This window comes from Protopterus annectens, chromosome 12.part0, assembly GCF_019279795.1.
Source record: "Protopterus annectens isolate FY-2018-M chromosome 12.part0, PAN1.0, whole genome shotgun sequence".
NCBI lineage: Eukaryota > Metazoa > Chordata > Ceratodontiformes > Protopteridae > Protopterus > Protopterus annectens.
The window spans coordinates 358,513,294-358,535,194 of record NC_056746.1 but is presented as its reverse complement, the minus strand read 5'-3'; positions in this window follow the sequence as shown (position 1 = coordinate 358,535,194).

The window sequence follows — 21,901 nt, the reverse complement described above, 5'->3', positions numbered from 1 at the left end:
GTTAAGTAAGGTTTGCAGCAAATCTAGCCACTCTATTGTAGGTAGATTAGAGTTTGCTTAGGAGTTCAGATTGGTAAAGATTTGATAGCTATACAATAGACTAGGAAGGAAGTATGCATGTGATATGGTTGTTTTTGCCTTGGAAGTTAAGTACTTTTTATTATGGTATAGGAGTCCCAGTTTTTGGTGTGTCTTTTTGATACAATTAGATACACGTAAATCAAACTTAACATGATCTATTAACAAAATACCACTATCTTTATGGATTTATATGGAAAAAAGTTATACATCTAATGATGTCATCTTTAATAATAAGGGACCTCACTTTTTCCGTCCCTTCCCTTATTTCTGTATATGAAAACAATTAATCACACATCAAAGTACTACTGCCTTAGAGCAATGAAATTTTAATAAGGTTAATGACTAATCACTCAAAAAACATGTAATGAAGACTTAAGGGAGGATTTCTGAGTAAATGTTACTGTCATAATATTTTGTCACTTTCCTGACTTAATGGGTGAAACACTTCATTTGAACATCTTATCTGTTTAATAGGTTACATTATGTTTTTAGGCCATTATACCATGTGAGCACAACGACTGCAAAAATCAATTCTAGAGTAAGGAAATGTGTTGGAAAAAAACACCACCACCATCATCATCATCATCATCATCAGCCCCCTTTTTTCCATTTTCTACATGGGGTAGGGGTATCATGTTAACTGTTGCCATCTCTCTCAATTCAGTGCCACACTCCTGCCTTCTTCAACACTCATTCCTGACTGTCGCGGATCTTCTTTCACACAATCCATCCACCTCTTTGCTGGACGTCCTCGTTTCCTCTTACCTTCTTCCTGTCTGCCCCAAATCTTCTTCACCAAATTGTCTTCTGCTTTCCTGCACATGTGTCTGAACCACAGTAATCTGTTCTCTTTGATCTTTTCTGCAATTGGAACTACTTTGGCTTCTGCTCTTATGTCCTCATTTCTTCGTCTGTCCCACAGTGTGGATCCTACCACCCTTCTCAGGCACTTTATTTCCACCACCTCCAGATTCTTCATCTGCTCTGCCTTTACTGCTCAGGTTTCTGTACCATACAGTAGTACTGGTCACACCACTGTCTTGTACACCATACTTTTCAGCTTCTTTGGCATTCTTCTGTCATAGACTATACCTGAGACTGTATGCCAGTTTATTCTAGAGACCAGCTGGCATAATGATTAAGGTCTTCACCTCTGGTGCACAAGGTACAAGGTTCGATCCTGACCTCTGACCAATGCTTGTTTGGAATTTGTATGTTTTCTCTGTGTGGTTCCCCCACCTCTAAAAACATGCTGAGTTTTTCCCATCTCAAAACTCACCAATGAATGGAGCTGTGGGCAGCAGCACAGACTCTGCATGGTGCCCTATAGGGGGAAGAGTTGTACAGACGAACCGCTTTGGGCATCTACTATGGTGCACAGTATCCTCAAGACAGGAGAACACAGATCACAGACTTCGCACTGTGGCAGTGATAGCCACTCAATGGTGTAAAATATAGATCTAAGTGATTCATGTTGGAAAGAACCCAAGCTACAAAATTATCTTAAATGGCTGTAGTGATTCAGTGAATACTGCTAGACAGATTTTACACCACATTTTGTTTTAAGTTAATCTAATTATCTAATTGAATTAATGGCAGTGCACAGTTATATGGTAATAATATGCATCTGCATATGCCGGCAAACACATACTCAAGACGAATAATAATTTCTTAACTTTGCTTTTAGTTAGACTTTTCATACATGGATACACAAAAGGAAATCAACATGCATTTACTAACTATAATGATCCTGCTAAGATAAAAAACATAACAAGACATTTATTTAGACCTATGTAGAAGTGGTCAGTCAGCAAAGAATTTAATTTATTACTTACTTTTTTATGTTTCATAACAATTGTATGTCCAGGATGCCTTTATAAGCATCATTTGCATCCTACTGTGTGCATTATAAATTATTCTTATTTAAACATGCACATCTGTTTACTGTTTCACAACACTGTAAATTAGATGTGTTTTGTCTTGTTCCAAACAGTGCATTTTTTGTTGTAAATACATTTTGAATTTTTCATCAAAAACATAATATAAATGGGGGCATGGTCAAGATGGCTAACTGAATGCAGGACAGCTCCTTTGCTCTACTTCCTACAGTTCTTCCTTACAAGAATACTTTTGTCAATTCAATCAGAAATCTATCACAAGTATTATATTATTGAAGTAGAGGACACAGTGATTATTCTGGTGTAAAAATTTATGAATATTTCCAAGATTTTCCTGTCATTTTACCAAAAAGTAAACTTCATAAATAAAGAAGATGAATCACCCAAAATCAATGACACAGGAAATTTCCTGCCATCCAGGACTTGGTTATAAAAATTGACAAACCCAGAACTTGTTTAATAATCATGAAAATAAAAACAATAAAATAATAAAATAACAAGTATCCAGTTACCGCTTTTGTCTCTAACCTTGAGACTTTTTCAGACTGAATACATTTGGCATTTATACAATACCTAGTCATGTGATTAAAATAGTTTAATGCTTTAACCCTTTGTGTTTCAGGTAAGCAACAGAATCTTCTCTGTTGTTTAATACTGGGGGATAACAAGCATTAAGTTTAACTTGACATAAATATTCTTTCCCCCTAATTCTTCCTCAGCATCAAACTTATTGTCATATCTTGAAACATAATCTAATACAATAAATTTCAAATCCACTTTACATTTGGATGAAATATAATGCTTGCTTAAACCATTTTGTCATTACCAGCTGATATTGCATATTTGTGCTCATATATCGTCTTGTAAAGCTCTCTGGTGGTTCTGCCAACATAAAATGACTGGCAGGGCATGCATAGAGATAAATATACAAGAAACTTAGATTTGCAAATATATCTGATTTTGATCAGCATGTTGTTCATCCTTATTTCTTCTATTCCAGCATACAAGTAATTGCAAAAATTACAGTTGAGACATTTAAACATCCCTACTTTTACACTGTTATTTAATGGTAAGCTTAAGTTTCTCTGAAAAAAAATTCTTGAAACTTTTACTTCTTTTTTTGTACAAATATAGGCTTGTCACCAACTGCTTTGGTTATTTCTGAACAACTGCTAATAATATTCCAATTTCTTTTGATTATTTTCTTAATCACTACTGAATCTATACTGTTAGCTACTTGTACAGCCAAAGAATAATCAACATTTTTTGTTGTTCACATTCTCATTAACTTCATCTTTCCTAATACTGCATACTTCTTTTAATTTATTTTTCTACCATCTCCACTGAATAACCTCTGTGAATAAATCTGTTGCATATGCTCTCAGTTTCTTTCAGAAAGTCCCCATCCTTTTTGGTGTGCCTATTTGCTCTCATTAACAGCCCCTTCACTATATTTTGCATGGTTCTGGTGGGATGCATGCTAGAATAGTCTAAAAATAATTATTTTGTATTTCTTTCTTGTATATATTGCTGATAAGTTTACAATTTTCTTTCAATATCATCGCATCTAAATAATTTATACTGGTGTTACTATATTCTATGGTATATTCTAAAAAAGAATGTAAACTGTTGACATGCTTCTGAAACTTTTTAAGTGCATCAATGCTCCCTCTCCACACCAAAAACACATTGTCAATAAAGTTTCTATGCAAGAGAATATTATTCATATATATGCTGTTGAAAATATGTGCCATTTCCCACGCCTGCATAACAATATTTTCATAACTCAGTGCCATGGCAGCACCCATGGCAGTACATGTTATTGTTGAACTCAAAGTAGTTGTAACTGAGGATTATGTCTATGGCTTCCATAATTATTTGTATAGTATTAGAGGAAAAAAGCTTAGAATTAACCAGATCCCCATTATTGTGTCCATACCCTCTTCATTGGGAATAACTGTCTATAAAGATTTTTATGTCCAATGTCACTAGAAAGTCTTTTTCATTAACTTTTAAATTTTCTATGTTTGTTAAAAAAGCTGCCCTTTCCACCACTTTTTGCAAATGTTTATCAACAAAAATAGTTAAACGTTCAGTTTTGATGTTACTGCTTGCCACTATAGGCCTCAGAGGTGGATTATCTAAGTCTTTGTGTATCTTTGGTAAACCAAAGATCTTGCTAACTTTGGGGCTATCTACTCTCAGAAATGTCATAATGTCTTCAGTAATCTTTCCACAACTATACCGTTCTTCAATAAACATGTCTATCAGTGAAAAGCTTTTTTCACTTCATTAAATCATACTAGCTTGTAATGTTTGACATCAGACAATAATTCAATCATTTTCTTGTCATACATAGATTTGTCTAACAAAACCAAAGCATTTTCTTTACCAGCTTTAGTTATAATCACATTTTTGTTAACAAGATTATAAAAAATCTCCCTTTCAGTTTTTGATAAGTTGTAATATCTGTTCAAAGATTTGTTGTTTAACAGTTCAATGATTTCTAGTTCAGACACAGTTAAATAAAATCCTATTCAGTTCTAAGCAGAGGGTTAAAAGTATTTGGTCTGAAAAGGATTACATTTGTAACTCTCAGATTTGAATAACAGCTTTAAATTAAGCTTTCTGATTGTCACATCACATGTGTCAGCTCTCTGTGGTGGAACAAAATTCCATCCTTTACTTAGGATTTTGCAAGTTTCATTGTTCAGAGGCAGAGAAGAGAGATTTACAATTTTAAAACAGTTAACATCTGTCTTTCTTACCTTTTCCAGGACTTCTTCTGCCCTTTCCTGTTCTTCTGCTGCTGCCACTTGGGCTGGGGAGTTGTTCTTGATACTGTAACTTCTGCCCAGGTTTTGTTTGAAGTGTCTCCTTGCTAGTAAACCTGGACAGGCTGAAAAGAGTGTTTGTTGTCACAAGCAGCTGTATTATTAGATTTGTTGGTTTCTAAGACTTTGATTGACCTTGATTGCTTCCATTGCACTGTGCTCATCTTTCAGAGTGCCTGATAACTCCTTCACTTTCATTCTGAATTGGTCTGACATAATTTCCTATTTCCTCAACTCTCTCCTGCTCAAAGTCAGGAACTCAGCCAGCCTCCGGATTTAAATGAGCCACACCTCCTTCATATTCCCTCTGGTCTCTTTGAAACTTTTTTTTATTTTTCGTTTCTTTAAAGTTTCATTTTCTTTAATAATCATATCTTGAATTATGCTAATTTTACCAAAGTTTTCACTTGTGACATTGTCTTTAGTAGAAAAAAAAATATTTTTTTCACTTAAAGAGACCATTCTTTCTTTGTTTAAAGCTATGATCATTTCCACATACTACAGACCTATTTCTGATTCAGCTCAACCCACCTGTCTAGAAATTCTTTTGGAAAATCATTCCCAACAGACATTTTGGTTATCCTTAGCCCATTTGGGACACCTTTGACTGCAAAACTGCTTTCAAAGTACAAATTGTCCCATTGCAGGTGTTTGAGTTTTAATAAGTCTTTTCTCAAGCTCATATCATGTATATGAACAACCAGAGAGCTTTACAAGAGAATATATGAGCAGAAATATGCAATATCAGCTGGTAATGACAAAAATGGTTTAAGCAAGCATTATATTTCATCCAAATGTAAAGTGGGATTTTACATTTATTGTATTAGGTTATGTTGCAAGATATGACAATAAGTTTGATGCTGAGGAAGAATTAGGGTGGAAAGAATGCTTATGGCAAGTTAAACGTAATGTTTGTTATCCACCAGGATTAAACAACAAAGAAGATTTTGCTGCTTAACTGAAACACAAAGGGTTAAAGCATTAAACTATTTTAATCACATGACTAGGTATTATATAAATGCTTGGTGATGCCAAATGTATTCAATATGAAGAAGTCTCAATGTTAGAGATGAAAGCACTACCTGGATACTTGTTATTTTATTATATAATTGTTTTTATTTTTGTGATTATTAAACAAGTTCTGGGTTTTGCTATTCAGCTGTTTTTGGTTTTACATGCTTTGGGAATAATAGCTTTACCTTTGCTTGAATTAGTTCTAAAACAGTATGGTCTGCTGCACCTTTAAAAATGAAGAAAAGGAAAGCCTGCATACGTTTGGTGAAATCTTTGAAAAAAGCAGAAATCAAAACTTATCTTGTCTTCTCTGCTAAACCTAGACTGTTTTTACCCTAAGGAACCAAAACTTTTGATAACCTGGAAGATGCACAGTGCTATGTCCAAAAAAAAATGTTATCCACGTCTAACGATATGGATACCAGCATATCACTAAAGAGACAAGCAACAAAAGGTAACTGGTCTGTCAAAGAAAAAAAGTCTACAGGTAATTAAATCCTTTATCAACAATGTAAGTTAATTACTCTAAGGGATGTTGCTTTAATATTCTCAAATAAAATCAGTTAAAGGTAACATTTAATTTCTTAAATAATGAAAATAACATACAACAGTCATATCATTGCAATATTAAAATAACAGCTCTAGTAGCAGCTTAATGCAGATAAATGACTTAATTTTAATTTTTATAAACAACTATTAAAGTATAATTACATTATTTACTTTTAAATATTTCTACATACATAATAGTACATATAAAACAAGTTTAATAACATGACAGTGTGGAATACTATCATTTTAATTACTGAAATGGGAGGGTTGTGTTAAAATTCTGACTAATATAGCTCTGCACATGGTCAAGTATTTCTCCTATTTATAGTCTTTTTTGGTGTCATTGTTAATTATGCATCATTTTAAGCATTAGAAGGGTTAACATCTGTAATTAAATATTGTAATATTCATAAATATGTTTAGCTTAAACCTTAAAATACATATCAGCCTTTTTTTGCTTAGTTTAACAAAATGAATATTAAAAATGTTTTTTTAGATTAATTTGCAACTTTTAGAATCCATCAGCGAGCTATTTAAACTAAAACTTTTTTATTGTGATTTTCCAGCTAATAGTACTTACAGTGCTTCTGAGAGGGTTGTATGCAGAGCTTAAGCTTCTAAAACTTCAAAGTGAACTCCATCTTTACTGGAAAATAAGTGCACATTAAAAAGGAAGTATGTTGCAACCTTTGACCTCTGGGAAGCAGGAAATGCACACAAAAGGAAGAAAAAAATCAAAGCAAACTGTTTTAAATGTTTTTTTTAAATAATTATTGTTTGTAATTGCCAAAAATAGTATAACTAATGTCATATTTATTATATCTAAATGTCAAGTTAAACCTTTTAATTGACCTTATGTTAAAAAGGACATCTTTATAAGGTAACATGTAGAAGGACATATTTTAATGTAACACCATTTGTGGTTTTTTGCCATATGCTTCATAGTACTAAAGCTGCTTCTAATACTTTTCTTTTATAAAAGGTAAGCCTGCAATAGTAAGACACATGTCATTAATAGCAATGTTTGAATTTTTAATGCATGTGGCAGCCACATAATATTCTAAAAAAACAGTGGCAAGTTTGCTAAATCTACAATTAAACTGAATGACAGCACTCAGGCATTTCACTTATGTTTGTTCATTGCTAAGTTTAATATATTATTAAGTTGCTCTTATAAAATAGTATTACCAACATATTGGGTACAGATAATGTGATAACACTCTATACTGACAAAAGCTGCACACATGCATTATAATGCAAAAGGTCATATTATATGTGCTGTTAGATTATTTTTTTTATATAAAATGTTTTATTCTATTTTCATTTAGTAAACAGATACAAGTGTTTATTTGGCTGGTAGATATGCAAAGTTGCCATGTTTCACATTTCTGCTGAGTAACAGTATTAATAATGCCATCATACTTAAATTAAAAATATTACATATTACAATGACATTTTAAAGCATATAATCTTTAAATAGAATCATATAAAACTATATTTCATTCCAAATTATTTACTTTTATAATAAAGTTATTATACTTATCCATGCATGAAATTTTTCTTACACAGTAAGCTTGTCACCTAATATTTATCTCTCTAGGCAAATGATTCTTCTTTAATCATATATAATATTTATTAAATAATTTGAAGTTTATATGATAGAAGTAGTAGCAAAATAGTGTTTGTTTATGACATGGTTTGGTTAGAAAGAAACTTGAATGGGAAATTCATCAAGCTTAGAATATTTTGTTCCATGTTAAAGGTTGTAAATGTTCATGGGTCTATATCACATCATCAAACTTTTAATAGTTCGAATCACTTAACATCAAACTCAAGTGATCGAACCATTAAAAGTTTGAAATTATATGAATGGCATTTTCAATGGGGAAATTAAACATAAAGGGTGTAGGCAGGGGGCAAGCACCCCTGAACCCCCCACACCCCCACTACTTAAATATACCAACTCCGAGATCACGCTACAGTGTACAAAATGGAAATCTTCCTTTTCCACACTGTATTGCACTGAAGTGCAATCTCGGAAGTGGTATATTTAAGTAGCAGTGGGTGCGGGGGTGCAGGGGGTCTTGCCCCCCTGCATAGAGCATTTTTTTGTTTTACACTTCACATTTTTTTTTTACTTTCGAAGTATTACAGTTGAATCCTATAAGTTCAATCTTTAGTGATTCGAACTTGTAATACTTCAAAATTATGATATAGATCCAATGTTCATTCTTCTATGGCTTCTTTTTTGATTTTTTTCTGCCCATAATAAGTACTTATAATCTTATATTCATGATTATTATTCAGCATTCATATAGAACAGACTCTGAATATTGTACACTAAACAATGTCTATTTTAAAGTGTATTTTTTGAATGCTAATGGATTAAACAACCCGATAAAAAGAAGTAGGCTAAACAAATACATAACACTGCACAAATCTGATATAGTTTTTCTACAAGAAATGCATTTAGTACTTGAAGATGTTAAACTATTATTAAAAGATTATTCTGTTTTAGTGGGATCTCAGTTTAAATCCAAAAGAAGAGGTATTTTAACATTATGGGAAAAAAAACATTAGGAACACCTAAAATTATAGAATCATACTCAGATAAAAATGAAATGTTAGGCATAGTAGTAATACAATTAGAGGAAAAAATACTGCACTCTCATAAATGCATACTGGATATCAGGTATGGGTGTGAATAATGTCAAAAATACTTAGACATTATCACATCATACACTAAAGGTGAATTATTATTTGCAGCAGACTTCAATTGCATATTATCTATCATTGAAACTACAAATAATAAAATAAAAAATCCTCAGTACCAAAACGCTTGAATAATTATATAAATTCTATGAATCTGAGAGCTATATCTAACCTGAAACAACCAAATTCTTTGTAATTTCCACATTTTCATATAGATTTGGAACTTAAATGAATATAGACAAAGTTCTAGTCTTAAATTCAATATATTCTAAGGTAGAGGAGGTACTGATTGTCTCATGTCCGCTGTCTGACCATAATGCTATAACGTTTGAATTAACAATAAGCCAAAACAACTTAATTTATTGTCAAAGAATGCCTGCTTATATAACAAAGTAAAAAGGCTTTCAAGAATGGTACTTAAAATAAATCAACTGATTCATACCTCTTACAATAATGGAGAAGTTTCTGAAGGCATTCTTTGGGACACATTCAAAGTAGTTCTAAATGGCAAGATTAAAAACTGGTATATATCAAAAAGGAAAGAATAGGATACAGAATTAACAAATTTTCAAATGGAAATTGACAAATTAAAACTGAACATAAAACCTAATGATATAAATGTAAATAGTCAAACAATCTGAACAAGAAATATACAGATATACTTCAATACCAGATTTCTATTAACTTAGAAAAAAATCAAACTATAACCATACTCAATAAATCCCCAAATCTTACTTAAAATAGAATTTAGATAAAAAAATATGAGCAATACTAACCACATTAAGGAAATTATACATAAAGAAAGAGATAAAGTAAAGAAAGTTAGAGACCTAAATGACATATTAAAATAATTTAGAAAGTATTATGATGAAATCAAGAAAGCACAACCAATTTTAAGCAGTAATAATGTTTTATATGGATTTTTAAAATATAATATACAACAAAAACTATCAAAAGAACAAATCTTAAAATAGATAAGCCCTTCTCCTTTAGACAATTAAAAGAACAAATTAAAAATATAAAACTAAACAAAGCACCGGGACTAGACTGAATAATTCCAGAACTGTACAAACTAATGCCTGATAACATTCTAAAAATCTTACTAAACACATTTGAAGAAGTTAAGACTACATCTAACCTATGACCCACATGGAATATTACATTATTTCTCCCATATTAAAATCAAGCAATGATATGGTTTCTTGTTCATCTTATCATCTTACGCCTCTTTTAAATGTAGATTGTAAGATGTTTATGTCTATTTTAGCTAAAAAATTAAACTCAATGCTTGCTTGTTTCATCCAACAGGCTTTATAATTAATAGGAAATCACATGACAATGTATTTAGGTTATTTTCTTTAATTGATATTGCTAATAAAAACAAGAATGAATTATCTAAAATAAGCTTAGACATGAACAAAGCTTTTGATTCAATAAACTGGTCCTATCTGTTTAGAGCATTAAAATAATACACTTTTCTAATGAATTCATAGAACTAATTAACAAGATTTATGTTAACTCTATATCATATGTAAAATAGGATCTTTCATATTTAGTCCCTTTAATATTTTAAAATGAACAAAACAGGGATTTTCATTATCCCCTCTATTGTTTGCACTTGCTAAAGAACCTTTTGCTAACTTCATAAGACATAATATAAATATAAAAGGTTATAAATTAAATGAAAATCTTTCCCTTAAAATCCAGTTGTTTGCTGATGATATTTTAATCATTAGTGGAAATGTTGAAACATCTCTAGAACATTTAATACAATCTATGGACTTCTTTGAAAAACTAGCAGGGCTAAAATTCAATAAAAAAGACATTACTAATAAACAAACAGATAACAGGTTGATATTATTTAAAAACGTCAACTGGGGAAATTCTCAAATAAAATATTTAGGAATAATCATTGAATCAACCTACAAATGATCAATAACTAATTATCAGCAATTAATTTATATTATAACAAAATTAACAGAAGCATAGAATAAGTTATTATTTACTTTTGAGGACAGGCTAACTCTAATTAAAATGATAATATTGCCAAAGATTTTATACATCAGAAAATCACTAACACACCCCCTGTCAAAAGCACTTATAAAAAAGTTAAACTCCGTTTTAGTAAAGTTCTTGTGGCACCTAAAAACAGCTAGAATCTCCCAACAATGGCACACTTTAGGTTGGGAAGTGGGAAGTAGAGCTTGTCTTAACATTGAACTATATATTAAATCTATGATTATAAAAAAATGTTTACATGTGGTTAGATTCTTCTTTTACTTCTTGCTGGAAAACAATCCATGAAACATTGCTAACACAAAACAATAAAAATATAGTTGAGTCATTTACAAATATTGACAGAAATGTATTTATATGGATTACAAAATGTTACATATATTGAATGAAACACACCAATATATCCCCTTTTCAGTTATGAATCAAATTATTTTATTATTTAAAAAAACTGATTAACTCAAATTATATATATATGTATATATATATATATATATATATATATATATATATATATATATATATATATATATATAAAGACATGTCAATAATATTATTCCCAATAGCTTACACCAGTGGATGTATAATATCTTTTAATACAAAAAAATGATAAACTTAAAGGAGAAATGATTTATATATTGACATCAATTCTTGTCAGGAAATAAAATACATTCTGCAGACTATTTGATTGCCAAATATAGCATAGAAAATAATAGTTGGTTAGATTTGCAAACATGTAAAGAATTTATTCAAGATAAAATCAAAGTGACATTAAATACACAAAATACTCATAGTCCCAAAATTCTAAACTTACCTAATATTAAAAACAAATCATCTAATAATAGTTCTTCATTGTCAATCATTTACAAAATCATAATATGTGAATTTGCATTCTCTGATATCCCATTCTGGTCATATTCAACTGAAATTAATAAGGAAGAATTTGCAGACAATAATAAAAAACTAGTATTGAAATCAACAGCGAAAACAACGTCTTCTCCATACTGGAAAATATTTACTTAGAAATTTATACTTAGAAATTTTTTTCACACCTAAAAAGATAGCAGCTATATATAAATTAGAAAACACAAAATGTTGGAGATGTGAAACAGACCTTAATGCTGATTGGCAACATATGATAATTGGTTGTAAAACAGTGCTTTCCTTCTGGACTGACTTCACAAACTTATGTAAAGCAATGTGGTCAGATAAGTGTGACATCACAGATTCTCTTACATTATTTCACGCACCTATACCAGAAATGATTTAAAAAAAAGGTTCTGAAGAATTCTAACACTAGAAGAAAGCACTTACTGGATACATTTTGCTGTTGTGTTGGTTCAATATTAAAGCTGTGTTGTAACAATTGTTCAATTTCTTTGCTTGGTACTTTTGTTGAGTTGTTGAAGTCCATTGTTGCTTTATAGCAGAAATTATTCCGGTATCAACAGTAGCTAGAAAAATCATTACAAAAAAATGGAAAATGAAGACTGCTATCTCATTCAGTAATTAATTTATTTGTATAACAAAATCAGTATGCAGTAATGAAACACTTACTATAAGAATGAGAACTAAAAATGTGACACATAAATTATTAGCTTTGAAAAATTACACAGCTTATTGGATAAATATTAACTGTTCTAGAAATGCCTGAATTTTGTTATGGACTTTGTAAATAATGTGTACATAGTTTCATGAGACTGTTAATTATTAATTGTATAAATTATTATTTTTTTGGAAATCAAACAAAAAGTTTAAAAAAAAACCATAATGTAAACAATCGTAAAGAAAACATCCAGTAATAAAGTTGTAAACATCTTTAAAAAATAGTTTTTAACTATATATATTCTATGCAAAGAGTGGTAGTATTCAATTGAATAAGACTTTTTCTTATCTAAAACATGTAAAGATGGTGTGTATTTACATTCTGAGGAGACCATATTCACTAGCAGAAAAGGGAGATAACGAAAATGAGAAAAAATAGAAAAAATAAAAACCCTGAAGTGGAACAGTACAGTTTTAAGTGTTCACAAGTGCTCAGTAAGCAACAGTAGCAAAAATGCCCTGCTGCTTTGCAAAACTAGCAGCTTCACTCAGTGACTGATATCCGTAATCAAATTGTGTGCGACATGCTATTGTGACAAAAATGAGCATATACAACTATTGGCGATTCATAGAACTAGTTATTCATTACTGCTGCTCTTTTCCATCTGGATTCTGATGTTGGAACAGGGTTACTGAGCAAAAACATTACCAGCAGAAGGTAAAATTCCATCAACTAATCATGCAGTAGTGTTTTGGCTAACATGTATAGCCCACAGACTGGGGTCTATATTATATCATCGAACGCTTAAAAAAGCAAACGCTGATTGATCAACCTAATTTAAGCGAAAGCTTACAATCTCGAACTGTCAGATCAGCGATTTTTTCCCAAGGAAAAAAATCACTGATCCAAAACACATACACACAACACAAGCACACCAAACAAACAGAAATCCACACACATACACTTAAAATCTGATATCTAACCCTACACTAAACTATGCACACACCACTAACTATCCACTTACCTTAACACTAACCCTAAGGTCCGTCACTATCACACACTCACCTCACCCACTCCTTAACCCTAACTCACTTAAATCCGCCCTAACCCTCATGTCCACTCAATCGCACACACACACCTAACCCAAGCCCTAACCCTAATTCACCTAAATCACCCTAACACTCACATCCACACAATTGCACACTTACCTGAATCTGACCGGTAACTTTCCACCATAACACTGAAAATACCAAAGCAACAGAAACGGACAACCAAATTATTTCCCTAGGAAAAAAATTGAGTTTCTGCTGCTTCGATATTTTGCAGTTTCGCGAAAATAAGTTTGATCAATCAGCGTTCGCTTTTTTAAGCTTTCGAGGATATAATATAGACCCACAGACTGGAAAGGAGGAAATGACAGATTTTCTATACCAGATGATACTAAAGTATGTGTAGTTGTTACTATTCTCACTACAGGGGCTTTTCATGGATACACCGAGTATATCACTGGAGTCACCCTGCAGAATACATAAAACGTTCCTTCATGAATTTCTTCTACATGTGGGTGAACATATAAGTTTCTGTAACATAGTAGAGAAGAGATACACCATCAACTGTGGCTTGTATGACACTGCCCACCTTTCCAAAGTACTAGGAGTTAAAGTTTACACATGTATCAATGAAGGCCCAACCCGATGTCCACAGATACCAGCATATTATTAGGGAGGGCTATAATTCTATCAAGTTATAGGGTGGAGGCAGGGTTACATATATTTCTATTTTGGTTGACTGTGTCTAGAAAGTGAAATAGGTCAATTTCAATGCTGTGATAGGGCCAAAGGCGATGTTGTGAGGGGGAAACTAAGTGTTCTTCTAGCAGAAATTTTGGGTTTGAATATGGATATATCATATATCTTTCTAATACTTTAGAAAGTAGAGGGAGTATTGAAATGAGTTGATAGTTTGAAAGTTCAGTAGGGCACCTCCTTTATCTATTGGTATAATGTAAAAGATTTAATATATTTTTGGAACATAAGATTCTTTTAAGGATTTGTTGACTAACAAAGAGGCCAGTTAGCTTATTCCATTTCTTGCTAAAGTAAGATATTCTGCAGAAACATTGCCTGCTGCCATTGTAGCAGGTTTTAGTTTGTTTAAGTATTTCTTTATTTTAGTGACAGGAACTGGTCAAATAAGAAATCATATCTTCAATTAGTACTATAGTGTGATGCGAGAGGAGGTATATCTGCATTCTATTGGCAGATGTGACAGGTAGCATCTATAAAGTGTTCATTGAACCTACAAACTATGATGACATTAGTCTGAGTGGGAAGAGGATCAGGGTATGCTTGGTACTTGGCTTATGAAGATTGTTTATAGATAAACAAAACATTTGGGGAATGTTGCAGTATGTTGTCTGTGATGTTTAATATTTCTTCTTGTCTAAAAGGCATGTTTTTTGGTAAACTTTTTTAGATGCTGGTAATTTTGATGATTGTTTTCTTTTTTGTCATTGTGTCATTTACTCAAAGCACTATCACTAGTTTTCATTAATTGTTTTGTTTTCCATGTTAACCAGGATGTAGTTATCACTTTAACTTCCTTAACTCACAAAGTTACCTGTTGGTTTAAAATTTTCAGAAAAGTAGTACAAAAGTATGAGACAGCATCATCTAGTGGGAATACTTTTAGTTGGGGGCAGTTTCAATATTTCAGGGTCTCATGGAAAGTGTCTTTGTAGAAGTTGCTAAAGTTTCTCAGAGAGTTTAATTGCTTGCCAATTAGTGATTTTTATCAAGTCTGTAAAGAAGGAAACTCATTATAATTAACTTCTTCATCCTTGCAGCCATTATTACACACATTATTTCTATTTTCAGTATGTATCTTCTAATGGAAAAAATGTTCTAGTACAATAAATTTTCTCATTTCCTTAATTATTTTTTTTCCTTTTTATAATACTTTTTTAAAATTATCACTGTACTGTCCCCATTTTATTAACCCTTATTTCATGTTTAATATCCTTAACATTTATTTATTTATTTATTTATATTTGTTGACCGGGAGTGTCCGACTGGACGTAGGTCCATTTTCAGTGGAGGCGCGGGGAGAATAGCTCCACAGTTAAAAAAAACAGACAGTAGTTACATTGGATTACATAGCAATTAACAATTTACATAGCAGTTACTTACAACATATTTACAGATGAAGAACATAGCACATCAGTAGACAACTAGAATCTTTATCTGTGAAGTACATAACAGACATTAACAAATGTTACAAGAAGAAGTTCCTGCTGTATAATAAGTACTGGCTTATGAGCATCTGAGCTTGCTATAATCAAGGTAGTTAGTGGAGTGGAAATAAAGGTAGTGGTTGGATGGGGAGGATGATATTAGAGTGGGAGTTGCAAGGGCATAGCCAGCATGTTTTTAGGTGCGCTTTTAGTAAAATTTTGAAGTGGGTACATAATGGTATGGAGGTAATTGTGGGTGGGAGGGAGTTCCATAATTTGGCTATAGTGCAAGAGAATAGTGCTTCACCAGCAGAGTTATTGGCTTTAGTGATCTGCAAGTGATTTTTGTTGCTGGATCTTAGTGGTCTGGTGGTGCAATAGGGTTTGAGTAGATTCCGGAGGGATGGGACATTTAGTGGATGATTTACTAGTTTGTGGACAAGTGAGAGTTGATACCATTGAAGGAGGTGAGGGAGTTCAAGCCAGCCCAGTTCAGCAAGTGAGAGACAGTGGTGACTACGGTAGGATGCCCCTGTGGCGAATTTGGCGATTTTGTTTTAGCAGGTCTCTAGCTTGTTTAAATCGCATTGCCTTAGGTTGGTATATATTGAAGAGGCATAAAGTAGGGTGGAGATAAGGTGGGAATTTGCTATTGAAATCTTTGCTGCTTTGGTGAGAAGTTGCTTATTTCTGTATAGCGCTCCTAGTTTATTGTGGACTTTTTTTATGGTCAAGGATATGTGAATGTCAAATTTTAGTTTATTGTCTATTTCCACTCCTAGCAATTTGGTGTGCTCAGTTGGGTATATAGTGGTGTTGTCTTTTGCTGTGATGTTAAAGTGAGAGTTGTTTTGAGTATGTTTTGTGGGTTGGAAGATGAGTAGTTTAGTTTTGTTTGGGTTGAGTATTAATTGGGCATCGGATAACCAAGTTTCAACAGAGGAAAAGGCTTCCTGTGTGACCTTTTGCAGTTTGGGTAGGGACTGGGCTGAGCAGATGTTGGTTGAGTCATCTGTGTATTGTATGAGTGTGCCATGTTTGGTGGCAGAGGCTAGATTATTGGTGAAAACAGAGAAGAGTAGGGGTCCAAGGATGAATCCTTGGGGAACCCCTATGGAGACAGGTAGCTGGGGAGATATGTCATTCTGCCATACAACGGATTGTTGGCAGCCAGACAGGTAACTCTGAAACCAGTTGGTGACCGATTGTGAGAAGGATAGGTTATTGAGGACAGAGATAAGTTGTTTGTGTGGGACCATGTCAAATGCTTTAGACAGGTCTAGGAAAGGAGCAGAGGAGAGATAGCCATTGTTTTTATGCTGAAAGATAGTGTTAGTAAAGGAGAGTAAGGCAGTGGTGGTGCTATGATTTGGTCGGAAACCATGCTGAGTATTGGAAAGGAGGTTGTTAGCAAGGAGGTAGTCTGAGACCTGAGAGTGTATGCATCTCTCTAGTATTTTGGAGAGTGGCGAGAGAATAGCTATGGGACGGTAATTGGTTAGTTCTGTGGAGGGTCCGCCTTTGTGGAGGGGAATTATATGTGATACTTTCCACAGTGTGGGAACATAACTTTCTGACAGTGATCGGTTAATCAAGATGGATACTGGGTAGGCCAGAGCAGCAGCTGCGATTTGTAGGTATTCACTTGGGAGGTTGTCTGCTGCTAATCTGGTGGGCTTAAGTTTAGTTAAGAGTTTTTTTATGTTGGAGGTAGGTACAGGAGGAAAAGAGAAGGCAGTGGGGAGATTACTAGTTGAAGGTGTGGGTTGGAGGGGAGGTGGTTGTGTTGTCTAGCTAGTAATAGTACGGTTTGTGTGAAGTGTGTGTTGAATGAGGTAGCAATATTTTCTCAGGAGTGAGGGATGTTAGAAGGAGGGGTACTGACTTTACCTGGGTGGAGGATGGAGTTTATAGAGGACCAGAATTGTTTGGGGCTGTGTTGAGAGGAGTCTAGGGCAGACTGGTAGTATTGGAATTTGTCCTGTTTTATTAGCTTTTTGACTCTATTGCGTAGTTCTAGGAATTTCTGTCTAGTTGAGGGGGTTTTGGTTTTGTGCCAGTACTCCCAGGCTTTATCCCTGTTTTTCATTTCTGACTTAGTGGTTTTCTGCAGCCATGGGGAGGGTTGTGCTTTGATTCTGGAAAGTCTTATGGGGGCATGGTAATTAAGGATGCTCAGGAAGGTAGTACTAAAAAATTCAACTGCATCATCAAGGCTGAGGTACTTTAGAGGATGCCAGTTACATTCTTTGAGGGATGAGATGAATGTCAGTGGGTTAAAGTTTAGTTTTTTACGTATTTGATGGTAGATGACAGGTTTAGCTTGGTATAGGTATTTTTTTGAGTAGAAATGTCAGGGAGTGATCACTGAGGCTATCTGATAAGCAGCCTGTTATATATGACTGGGGGCTCTTACTGACTAGTATCCAGTCCATCAGTCAATAAATAAATAAATAAATAAATAAATAAATAAATTAATTAACATTTCCAGCACTAGATTCCCTTTCTCAGTTCTTACATGATCATGTAGTAACCATGATTGTGAGGAAAAATAAAAAAGACTGATGCAAAACTGGGCATATGAAACTACAAACATGCTGGCAGGAGGCATATGGTCTGTCCGATATATTTTTATATTCCACTAGTCCATCAGAATAGTTTAATTCTATCTTTTCAGCAGAAACCATATATCATTCAGGTGGAAACTGGCAGCAAATCTTTTATAATCAAAGTAACTTACACTATATTAAGTAATTTACATTGAAAGGAAGTGTTCAAGAACTGGGCCCTAAAAGTTTTCTGAAACTCTACATATGGTACCTATGTATAAGGCCATATTTGAGTTCTCCTGTTACATTTTGCATTAAACATTGTTAGGAAATTATAGTACAACAATGTTAAAACTGAAATAAATGCCTATTTGTTTGAAAGCCAGAGATGTGCTGAACAAGTGCCAAATATTGTTTTCCTTTATGTGCCAAATCTTCTTTTACCTTATCAAATAAAAGTTTTTATTCACTGAAGGTGAGATAAAGGAGGTTTATTATGTAGTAGCAGCAGCATATAATGGAGATAGATATAGTAATCTAACAAGATCTAAACAAGTCTTATATTACTGTAATTAAATAACACTGCTGATGAAATAAACCAAATGACAGCTAAAGATTACTCAGACTCCTGTAGCTCCGAAGAATGAATTGTTCTTTTCCTCTGTGATGGCAGAACTAAGACATACTGCACCATTTTCTGTAATTTCTGGACTTCTGAACTAACTTCTGAATATCTGATCTGCTGGACATTTCAACTGATTTCTGTACTCAGTCTTCTGAGGGTCTGAACTGACTTCTGTCTTGAAAGTATATCTCTTAATACTGAACTCTTCTAAAATACAAGTTGTACTCATCTCTTTAACCTTGATTTCAAGCCATGTTCCAGATAAATAAGATATTATTGCAGGTACCTGTTCTGCACACTGGGTTAGCAAATTTCATCCTTATCAATGCTTTGGCCTGAAAGTTATTTCACTGAGCTCATTTGTATATTTCACTGAAACATTCCCTTCTACTGAAACTGCACTTACCGAAACTGCATATAAAATGCAAAATATAAAATGAAGATATAAGCCTGCTTTACTATGGCTGCATTTCTAGTCCTATGCTATGACAACACTGTATTGATGTAAGATTTATTCTGGCAAAACTATATTTGTGGGAGTCCTTTCTGACAAAACTATATTTATGTGAGTCCTTATCTTACAAAGAGTCAGGAACAAAACACTCTCTTAGACTGCTGTTGTATCCTCAAAGATATCATTATATCTCATTCTTGATCTACATGACAGGATGCTGCAGTTGTCAGTAAAAGGAATATAGACCTTATCCTATGTGCAGCAGAAGAAGGTTGCCGCTAGTGAAATACTTATTTGTTTTATTTTCAGTATAATGAAAGCTTTTTTGCAAATATATGCCCAACATTAGATTCAACCTATGTTTGAGAGGAAAGTCAAATATCCATCCGCTGGAAACTGAGTATAATGCCAGAAAGTGGCACCAAAGATCCTCTGAAACACTACATTTGTTACATTCTATGGAGTTATATGCCAGTTTCCCCACTGACAGTTCAAGGATTCAGGAAATTCTAACATTTGAGTACAAAATTCACTCACAAGTGCCTTTCTAGATAAACAGATTTCAGTAGTTTTTAACCCATATTTGCAAAGCTGCACACTGCACTTATTATTTCAGTACATTTAGGCCTTACCTTATACACAATTGCATACATGTTGTCTAGTCTGATGGAATATTTATTATTATTATTATTATTATTATTATTATTATTACTGTTGTTGCTGTTGTAAGTAGTAGTAGTAGTTTTACGACTGCTGATGTGCAATGATCATGGGATTATAATGGTTAAATAGCTGCTAGATAATTCTGCCAAATGGAATTTAAACCAATACGCAAAAGATTAATTAAAGAGTACATGGAAGCAAAATAGTCACTATACAAAATAGAATGGAATAATATGTTCAATGGAAAACTGAAAAAGGAATATGTCAGGTTTTGAACGAGAAATTGTTTGAACACAAAAAAAAAATTTTTAAATGTTTAACATCATTATCTAGGCACACAAGGTGAGGATATATTTCCATAAGAATGAAATACTTGATTAAGGCGAGAGACAAAAACTATTAAAAATATGGAAAAGAGGTTGAACTATAATTTTGAAAGCAAACAAACAAGCTGGACATTCAAATTAAACATAGTGTAAGACAAGAAAAATTTGAAGAAAAATTATACAAAAATGTTGAGCATAATAGGAAACTATTTTATAGATACATAAGATGTGTTAGGGGTAAAGACATATGAATTAATAAGCTGTGTGTAGATTCTAAAATTTCTTCTCAAAATAAACAGATTATAAATGTGTTTACAAAAATCTTATGCAAAGCAGTTTGGCTCCACAACAAAGGTGATAAACTGTCCTAGTACCACCTAGGTAATAACATACATTGAAATTAAATTAGACTTAATTCAGAAAGAACTAAGCAAACTGCACTCAAACAAAGCAAAGAGAGGAGATGGTACTAATAATAATGACCTGAGAACACTTCAGTATGAACTTAAAGTGCTATTATATCTGCTATTCACTAGGTCTTTTAAATATGGGAAGATTCCTCAAGATTGGAGACATGCACTTGTATACAGATTTTATTATATGTAGAATTAAGATAATAATTTCCCTTGTTTTTACAAGAGTAGATGTCTGGATTGATGTTCTTGGCTCAAGCTACAGACAGTTTTTTTTAAGTAAATATGCATGACAAATAAGACAAAATGATGAAAGGCATGAAAAATGCTAACCTTCTTGAATCTGCAAAGTTATTAACTTGTTTTATTTTTCCTATTAGCAAATGCTCTCAGTAGGAGACAAAGTCTGAAGCTGAAGGCAGATGACTAGATCCCTATTGAAATGTTGGCACTTGAAATGCTGAGTGCTGACAAGCAGAAAAAAAAGCCTGAAAACACAGGAGAAGAGTGAATCTCTTTCCTCTCAAACATAGGTTGAATCTTTAAACTTCACCTCCCATGAGGTGCAACCCCCAGACTCAGACCTGAACTTATATATACCAACTCCAATATCACTATACCTTGGAATATTCTGAGAAATGGCATCTCAGTTTTAATATATGTAAGTCTGTTGTCTTTGCTATTCAGTCTCTGCATTTCGGGATTCACTATGGCTCTGGCAGGTCCCGACATTTCAAATGGTTGCTCAGTTTGCCAGGAAATGTCTGTACTTTGTGTTATGAGTGAAATGAACAGATTCCTTAAAGCATCTGCAAAATTGTTAGTGGTTTTGTTTTCTCATCACTGTCTACTTTTGCTAGGAGATGAGCCATCTACAGGTATGTTTGCTGAGAGTAATGCAAAATGTAAAGGTACAGTGGCAAGCTGTTCAGTGAAAATAAAGTCTGAAATTGGGGGGAATGAATAAGAGATAGCAGCCTCCCCTTAATATT